This window comes from Podarcis cretensis, assembly GCF_951804945.1.
Source record: "Podarcis cretensis genome assembly, chromosome: 16".
NCBI classification, from domain to species: Eukaryota; Metazoa; Chordata; class Lepidosauria; order Squamata; family Lacertidae; genus Podarcis; species Podarcis cretensis.
Window position 1 is genome coordinate 8,160,720 of NC_137186.1, and position 9,859 is coordinate 8,170,578.

Genomic DNA, 9,859 nt, shown 5'->3' on the forward strand with positions numbered 1-9,859 from the left:
AAGCGAAAGTAGAGAAAGAAAAAAGACTGGAGACTCTCGGACATGACGTAGAATCTCCCCCCTCCCAACAGTGGGCAGTGCGTACACTCTGAGCTGTTTTAACCCTGTAAGCTCAGGTTATCCTCACACACCCTCTCGCGCTGCACCACTGTGGGGGGAGTAAGTACAGAACTTACCCCCAACTCCAAACCACCACAAAACTCCCCATGACGCTGGAAGCTTAAAGGTTTGGTGAATCCATCGGCCAGGTTACTGTGACTGGCACAATACTTCAGCCAAATCAAACCTGACTGAACACTCTGACACACATTTTGGAAACGTATGTCCAGATGCTTGGTTCTGGCCTTAAATTGCGCAGATTCAGCCAATTTCAAACAAGGTTGATTGTCTTCCCAAACCGTGATGGGCAAGCTACAATCCCCATAGATCTCTTGCACCAAGCATCTATAGAACTCTAGTTCCCGGCACAAATCTGACAGTGCACTGAATTCAGCCTCAGTAGAAGACAGCGCAATGAGACTTTGCTTCCGGGACTTCCACCCAACTAGTGACTTCCCAAACTTTACCACCAACCCAGACACAGACTTGCGGTCCTGCGAATTTGCCCAGTCACTGTCCGCATAGCATGTGAGCTTCGCCTCACCTTCAGCTGGCAGCTTAAGACAGAAGTCTTTGGTATGCTGCAGGTAGTGCAGTACCCGCTTGATACCGTGCCAAGCACTCACACTGGGCTTTGACGCTTCCCTACTTAGCAGATTGGTAGCAAAGGCAATGTCTGGTCTGCTCCATTGGGACAGATACAACAGACTACCTAGAGCTGACTGAAAGAGCTCAGCATTTTCAAACTCGACACTTTCTGCTTGCTGGCTATCTTTCATGAAGTTCGTCTCCATGGGTGTCCGAACTCTGCACAATCAGACATTCTGAACTTCTCAAGCAACTGTTCAATCTTGCCTTTCTGACTGAGCAAGAAGCTACCATCCTCAGTTCTCGCTATCTGCACGCCTAGGTAGATCTTTACTGCACCCAGGTTCTTGAGCTGAAACCGCTTCCCAAGCTCTTTGGCAAACTTCTGCACCTGTTTGTCTGTCTTTCCAATATGGATGATGTCATCAACAAAAATTAACACCAATTCCTGTGAGTCTCCTGATCCTCTAAGGAACAAGCAACTGTCAGCAAGACTCTTCCTGAAACCTAGCTTCTCCAAAGCTTCATTCAGGCACAAGTTCCAATTCCTGGCCGACTGTTTCAGGCCGTAAATTGACTTGTGAAGTTTCCACACAGTACCTCACTCATTTCCCTCAAACCCTGGAGGAGGAAGCATGTACAAATCCTCCTGGAGGTCTGAGTTCAAGTAAGCAACGTCCACATCAAAATGATGCACCAGCAACCCTCTTTGTGCAGCTATGGCCAAAAGCAAACGTAGAGATTCACTCCTACAGGTGGGAGCATACGTTTCCATGTAATGCAACCCCCTGCGCTGCGTGAATCCTCTCGCCACTAATCTGGCCTTATACTGCGGTTCTCCTGTCGCTGTAGGCTTAAGACGGTAAACCCAGCGGCTACCCACGGCTTTTTCGCCCATCGTCAACTTCATGAGGGAGAACACACCTAAAGACTCCATTGAGTTCATCTCCTTCTGCATCGCCTCATGCCATTTCCTGGCTTCTTCCTGAGGCAGTTTCTGAACATCTTCAAAACTCTCGGGTTCACACTGTGCCATTCCGACCCACACGCTAGTGACAGCAAACCTTTCGGGAGGTTTCCCCTTGGTCGTCCGAGCAGAACGGCGCAGCACCACTTCAGGAACCCCCTCTGACCCACTGGGGCTAGCCAGAACGTCCTTGGCATCAGAGAGCTCCCCCTCTGACTTACTGCGCCTTCTGGACTTCTCAGCCGAACCTGTGGGGGAAGATGGAGCACTGCGTTGCTCAATCTTCACAGCCTTGGGAGAAGTTCTCCCCTCTGCCTGCACTGAGTCTGAACTCTGAGCCTCGGCTGCAGGTTCAACCTCTTCCTCACCTTCATCGGCAGAGTCAAACAGACTCTCTGACAGGATGTCAGGGTTCCCATGTATCCTAGCCCAACCACTCTGCTCACAGAATTCAGCACTGTTGCTGAGCAGAATCCTGGACTGATCCCCTGACGGATAAGCAAACCTCCACCCCTTGGTCCCTGGCTCATACCCACAGAAAATCATCTTTTGGGACCTGGGTTCACCTTTCTTGCGTTTGGCCTTTGGTATGAGGACCCAAGCCTCACAACCAAAAACACAAAAGTAGTGCAGTTTCGGTTGCTTTCCGTGCAACAAGAAGTACGGGGTGTCACCTACCACTGAATTGAACGACCTGTTCAGAACAAAGTTGGCTGTTCGCCAAGCCTCCCCCCAAAAGCGCTGTGGGAGCCCGGCATCAAACAAAAGAGCTGCGGACATCTCCCCTAGAGTCCTGTTCCATCTTTCCGCAATCCCATTCTGTTGGGGAGAGTGCGGAGAGGACAATCTGTGTTGAATCCCCTCTTTGCGGAAGAAACTTTGCAGTGCAGACCCGGTGAACTCCCCACCGCGATCGCTCTGAAAGCTTTGCACCCGTGTGGAAAACTGCAGTTCCACAGCCGCAATCCAGTCTTTGATTAGCGGTGCAGCCTCACTTTTGTGTTGGATCGTGAAGGTCCAAGAGTTCCGAGTATGGTCATCAATCAGAACCAGCGCATATTTGGCTCCGCCCATACTGGTCACAGACATGGGACCTGACAAATCTGCATGAATTAATTGAAAAGCCCTAGTGGTCACCCTTTCAGACCTTGGGTATGTGCACGTTTTTACCTTTGCAGACTTGCACGCTCTGCAATCTAGAAACTTAGCACAAGGTTTCATTTTGCACCCTTGCGTACACTCTGGGATCTTCTTCACTGACCCCCAGGACACGTGAGCCATGCGTCGGTGCCATAAGTGAGCACACGCATCATGAACTGGAACGTTGGCACACTGTGCTTGAGCCACCTCCGTGTCACCTGTACCTGCAAAAGAAGCATTTATCACAAACAACCTGTCTTTATATTCAACACTGACTAGGTGCTGTCCATTCTTAGAAATAGAACACTTATTGTTTTCAAAACACACTTTGTAGTTTTCAGCAAGAAGGGCGCTGACAGACAGCAACGCGCAAGACAGTCCTGGAACAACAAAAGCCTGGATTGAATCCTGTAAGAAAGAACAAAACAGTGAGCCAGTCTGCGTGAGTGGGTGTTTAGTCCCATCTGCTAAACACACAGTCTTTCCAGAAGTTACAGAGGTGCAGTTCTCCAGGAATCCTGCAGATGGCACTAAGTGATGAGACGCTCCTGAGTCTACCACAAAAGTCAGCACAGCATCCTGTTGACAACTCTTGACTGCAGCCATAGAGGCTGCCAAATGTTTACATTCAGTGTCTCTGCCAGCTGCCTTCGGCTTGCCTTTCCCACGCTTTGAAGCAGAGCTCTTTATCTGGTTGCTACGGGAGACGGCCTTCGGCTGTTCCTGTGCCTCGACTGGACAGTCTCTCACCAGATGGTAGGGGGAGCCACAGCGATAACAGCGGCGACGCGTAGCAACAGCTCTCACAGCTCCCTCTTCAGCCATTCCTTTGTTCCCAGCACCCACACCTTTGGGTGCACAGCCTGGGCCTGCACGCTCCCCAGCACTCTGGTTGTAGGCCTCAACATCACACGGCCCCTCGGAGACAAAGCAGCTACTCCCAGCTGTAACTTCAGGAACATGGCCAGCAGCCCCCTCTGGGCTCTCCGCTTCCTCCCTGTTCTCGGCTTTCTTAAGGCCCTGGTCTCTTGCTGAGCTTGCACACAGACTCCTCAGCAACTGCCAAGCGGCCTGAGCCGACTCAACGCCCTCCAAGTGGGGCAACAGCGAAACATCTACGCTGGCTTTCAACATGCAGAGCTCCCTTTGCATTCTCTGCTGTCTATCCTCCAGCAAAGCAGCCTCATCTTCAGAAGCAAGTGGCATGGGTGGGGCCGGCTCCTTCTGGGCTATGCTCCAGAGCCCTGTGGCCAAAAACCACCCCCTTACTCTTCTTGACCAGACCTCCCAATTTTGCTGATTTAATCTCTCATCAAAGGGGACGTTGAAACTCTCCTGGAGTTCTGCCATCTCCTCCCCCGGTCCCCCCTTGGGGCTGTGGAGTACTCACGCGTACTAAACCAGCTCCGAGGATAGGCTTCTGGTGTCCCTTTGCAGCACACAGCTTGCAGCCAGCCTCCCTGCTTTCTCTCAGGCAGAGCAGGTCTTTTTCTTCCGGCAGCAAAAACAGCAGCGTCTCACCTTTTACAGCCTTTGTAAGCACACAGCATTCCAAACAGGCTCTCCACCGGACATCAAAGCAGCTTCCTCTAATTGCAATTACCGTCCATAACCTGTCAGATAGTAGATTTATTGCTCAGATAAGCCCTGGTGTCCAGCCCACTTCGGCTGCGCAGCTCTGCTGGACTTCAAAGGCCACATTCCAAAGGCTCCGAGCAAAAAAATGCAGAGTTTACGCAGCAGCAAGAGAAAGCTGCAAAAGCTTCTTCAGAGCTTTCTTCAGTGTGCTAAAATAAAGTCCACTCAGGATATTAGCAGCTAGAAGCAGTTTATTTACAGCAGACTATCCATTATCTATCACAGCGAACAGCATCGTGAAAACACGTCCTCTCTCCTCAAAAGCGAAAGTAGAGAAAGAAAAAAGACTGGAGACTCTCGGACATGACGTAGAATCTCCCCCCTCCCAACAGTGGGCAGTGCGTACACTCTGAGCTGTTTTAACCCTGTAAGCTCAGGTTATCCTCACAGAGCCTTCTACACCTGAGTAGTAATGCTGGCTACATATATAACGAATAGCTGGCCCAATTACAGCGGCACCTTAGTGGTTGAACTTAATCCACTCCAGGAGTCCGTTCGACTCCCAGAACCATTCGAAAACCAAGGCCTGGCTTCTGATTGGCTGCAGGAGCTTCCTGCACTCAATCGGAAGCCATGTAGGATGTTTGGCTTCCAAAAAACATTCACAAACCAGAATACACACTCCTGGGTTTGCGGTGTTTGGGAGCCGATTTTTTTGGGAGTCAAGCCATTCAACAACCAAGATGCCACTGTAGAATCATAGAATCGTAGAGTTGGGAGGGACCATGGGGGTCATACAGTCCAACCCCCTGCAATCCAGAAACCTTTTGTCCAATGTGGGGCTCAAACCCACGACCCTGAGGTTAAGCATCTCATGCTCTACCAATACAAACACACACGATTGAGGGGTGCCATTATCATGTCCTGCCTGTGATCTTCATGGAGGCATCTGGTAGATCAGGTGTTAGAAACAGGGCAGAAAAGAGCCGTCAGAATGATCAAGGAGGTTCTTATAAAATTATGTAGGGCAGAACAAGCTGATCAAACAGTCATGTTCTTGTTTGAGGCTTGTCCATTAGGACAAATGTGGAACTACCCCCCTAACCATAGTCTGCCCTTCTTACTGGCAGACATTCCAGATTTGGGGAGCTGCCTGTCACCTTCCTCCTCCTTAACCTCAGTGTTGCCCTTGTATAACTCAGCAGAAAGGGGGATGGGGAGAAAACAAGCTTTAGCTGGCTCTCCCTGTCATTGGCTCTGATGCAACCTACAGTTTCAGCTTCAATGGAAAAATAGGGGCTCAAATCCCCACTCAGCCATGACTTTCACTGGCTGACCTTAAGCCAGTCACCATTTCTCATCCTGAGCGATCTCACAAGTTTGTTTTGAGAGAGGGCACATCACATGTATCACCTTGAACTCCTCAAAGGAAAGGTGGTGCACAGATGCAATAAAGAAAGAAATATATTACCATATATGCTGCTAGTGGGCTCCCCAGATGAATCTGCTCTGCCACTACAGTGGTACCTTGGGTTACAGATGCTTCAGGTTACAGATTCCGCTAACCAAGAAATAGTACCTCGGGTTAAGAACTTTGCTTTAGGATTAGAACAGAAATCGTGTGCCGGCAGCAGGATGCCCCATTAGCTGAAGTGGTACCTCAGGTTAAGAACAGTTTCAAGTTAAGAACGGACCTCCAGAACGAATTAAGTTCTTAACCTGAGGTACTACTGTATGTGATATAAGATGCTGAACTAGATAGCCCTTGGGCTTGATGAAAAGCTTTCCACAGAGCATACATTTTTCTCTCTCTTTCCTCTTGTGATGGGGAATATTTTTTAATGAAAAATTAGATTTCAAAAACCTCTGGCCCTCTAAACATTGTTGGACTACAGCACCAATAATTCCCCAGCCAATTCCCCAACTTGGCCAATGCTCAGGGAAGATGGGGTTTGTTGTCCAAAAATATCTTTGTTAGCCAAAGGCTCCTGCACGTGTGTCATAGAGCAGGAGTAGTCAATGAAGTCCCCTCCATATGTTCTGGAGCTGCAAGTCCCATTATCCCTAGCCATAGGTGAGACGAATTTGACACGGAGACCAACAAATTCTGGAAGATGCCACACTGGTTACCTTGTGACAGAGGGTGAAGTGAAAGGAAGGAGAGGAAAACTCAACAGAAACATTCTATGATATGCTGAACATTTTAATGTGAAAATGAAGGAAGGAGTCAGTGGAAATGACTCAGGGTAGATGGAGATAAATGCAACACGGAACACTGAGAAAGAATGATCAGACATGTTGCCTACTGAGCTAGACATCACAAAGACAAAGCTGATAAATCATTGTAGGCTAAGCCAACAGGGTTGACCACCAGTCTTCACTTTGGCCATGTTGACTTAGTATCTTTCATAGTTGAAGTAGCTGTGGTAGAGGCTCCTGGTTCATCAGTAATGGGTGGAATAGAAGGTGATAGGTGTGGCTGGGAAACAGGAGCCCACTCTTAAGAGAAGCATGCCAAGATAGGAAAAACTCAAAGGAATAAAGTAAAAGCAGCATCTGGATTGGTAAGAGAAGTGCTGAGGCCTCACAAATCCTACACGTTCCACAGTGGGGATTCTGGAGCACTCAGCATTTCTGAATACCATGTTCATTCATTAAGCCGAGGATCAGAATCTTGAGATCAGAATCTTCTTCCTTGGATGTTCCGTCAATGTTGTGTCTCGGATTTACATGGCCAGCCTTTTCCTTGGTAGTAAGGTCTGCCACATGGGACACAAACCCGTATGACACGGTACCCTGGAGGACACGGCAGACCAGGATAGCAGGGGATGCACCCTGTGATGGGGCGATACCCCCGAGGACATCCCCAACTCCGGCCAGGAAACTGTGGACGTTGTGGGTAGCAGCCTGGATACTGATAAGACAAGGAGTCAAAGCTGGAGAATGCATCCATTTCTGGCTCATAGAAGTCTTCCAACAGCATACTGTCATTCAGGAAAGACATGTTGGAGTAGGGAGGGTAGATCTGAAATGACATTTGGATGCAGCAATTATGATCTTCTATTACTGGATTAAAAGAGAGGTGCAGAACCTCAGATTCAGGTGCCAACTACAGGCCCCTCTACCTAGCTCCCAAAACTCATCCTTCATGACAGCCACACACCCTTTTCTCCACAGTTCACAACTGACACTGACACTGACTCTGCTTCAAATCCTCCCTCTTTGTCTCTGGCATCTCCCACCATTGGCTATATGTCTATCAGAGAGAAGAGTGGGAAGAGAGAAAATTGGCCCAAGTTCCTAATCTTAGTTGTACATCTGACCAAAGGCTCATCCAGTCTAGCATCCTGTTCTCACAGTGGCCAGCGAGAGGACCCAATAGGAAGCCCATAAAGAGGACCTTGTTGAAACAGCACTCTCTACATTGCTGTTTCCCAGCCCTGGCATTCAGAGGCTCCCCTGCTCTGACACTTGAGGTCTATCATAGGCACCCCGGCTGGTAGCAAGGACACTGTTGCCTAAATCTGCAACTGATCTCCCTTGTGGTGGGATTCCATGGCAAGAATGGATGCCTCTGCAATACATTGCATCCACCTTCTCAAAGCATGTTGCTTTCCTTCTACTGCACCTCTCCCATTGCATGAGGAGAATGTGCCCACTTGAGGAAAGGGCCATAGCTCGGTGGCTGAGCATCTGTCTTCCATGCAGAAACTCCTAGTTTCAATCCCCAGGATCTCCAAGTAGGGCAAGAAGAGTTATTGAATTCCCATAACTCAAGTGGCTGATCATATATATTTTTTCCATGCAGAAGGTTCCAGGCTCAGCCACCAACATGTGATGATAGGACTGGGAAGGGCCTGGATTGAAATCCTGGAGAACACTTGTCGGTGAGTGTAGACAGTACTGAGCTAGTTTGAGCAGCGATCTGACTCTGTAGGGGAGAACTCCCTCTGTTCCATTTGAGCCCCCCAAATTCCCCAAAATTTTCTCTCTAGGAAATATTTTTGGGGACATTGTGTCTCCAAACAATTTCAGCTGTGCCAAATTCAGAGACTCTTTTCTTATGTGTCTCCAAACAATTTCAGCTATGCCAAAGAGACCTTGTGTCTCCAAACAATTTCAGTTGTGCCAAATTCAGAGACTCTTTTCTTATGAAGACTAGAACACCCATGAAATGGTGTCCATCTGAACACAAACCACAGTTCGACTGAAACACTCATTCTGAATATTTCTCCAGAATTTTGTGCAGGGGAAAAGTTGAACATTTATCTCAACATTTCGCTCTGGGTAAAATTCAGTGGTGGGGAATAAATCAAGTTAGTCTGATATTTAACAACCTACAGAGAAGAGAAGTATTTCTATTAGCAAGAAACCCACAAACAGGGAACAATTTACCTGGCTTCCTGCTGGATCCAAAGAGATGCTTTCAGAATATCAGATGCTTCTGGAGCAATCTGTTGGGAGACAGCCCTTTTTATACGGTTTGTTGGCGTGCATAGAGGAAATAACTCTTGCTCAATTCCAGGAAATAAAAATTAATCGTTAGATCTTTAATTGTCAGCTGTTTCACTGAAGCACCCTAATTATTTTCACTTCCCTGTTTAATGTTGTGTTTTTCACCCATCCTTCCCTTCGCAAAGGAAGCAGGTAAACAGTGTGGGCTGGTGGTATGGGAAGGGTTTTTGAGATTAATTGATAAAGCTGGAATTCCATATCAGATGGACGCATTGGAGCTTACTTCCAAGTAGACACATGAGGATTGTGCTGAAAGTTTTTTTTTTTTTTAAGAATACATTGAAGATTTTCAGCTGCATATTCCCCCTCCCTGTTCTATAAGAAGATTATCAGGGGGTGGGGAACCTGTGGCCCTCTAGATGTTGCTAGACTCCAGATCCCATCATCCTTGACAATCAGCCCTGCTGGCAGGCACAGATGTGAGTTTTATTTATTTATTTATTTATTTAGCCAAATTGCTGAATCATTTAATCAAAACCTTCTGTAAGAAATAAAATAGTAGATTAAAAACACTGCTAAAAGCTATAAAACTAGGGAGAAGAGAAATGCATTATCCTTAACATGCAAATACAATAAGTAAACACACACACACACACACACACACACACACACATATATATATATATATATATATACACACACACACACACAACTAACTCAATTTGGTAGGCTTGGTGAAATTAAAATTTATCCCTTTTGTAAACCACTTTGAGGCGTTTTTTTAAAAAAAAAAAAACCAATGAAGCAGCATATAAACTACAAATAGCCTGGGATTCATTCTGGACTCACAGCTGTCCATGGAGGCACAGGTCAATTCTGTGTCCAGGGCAGCTGTTTATCAGCTCCATCTGGTACGCAGGATGAGACCCTACCTGCCCGCAGACTGTCTCGCCAGAGTGGTGCATGCTCTGGTTATGTGTTGCTTGGACTACTGCAATGCGCTCTACGTGGGGCTACCTTTGAAGGTGACCC

At 47.6% G+C, this 9,859-nt stretch overlaps 1 long non-coding RNA gene across 1 annotated transcript; it reads right to left on the minus strand.

Annotated features, from left to right (window-relative positions):
* Positions 1-6,554: 6,554 nt before the first annotated feature.
* On the minus strand, positions 6,555-9,006 carry LOC307205250. The gene is made up of 2 exons (XR_013833956.1): positions 8,768-9,006; positions 6,555-7,397 (listed from the first exon to the last, which is right to left on the minus strand). It is a non-coding gene; the product is annotated as an uncharacterized lncRNA (long non-coding RNA).
* Between the last annotated feature and the right edge of the window lie 853 nt (positions 9,007-9,859).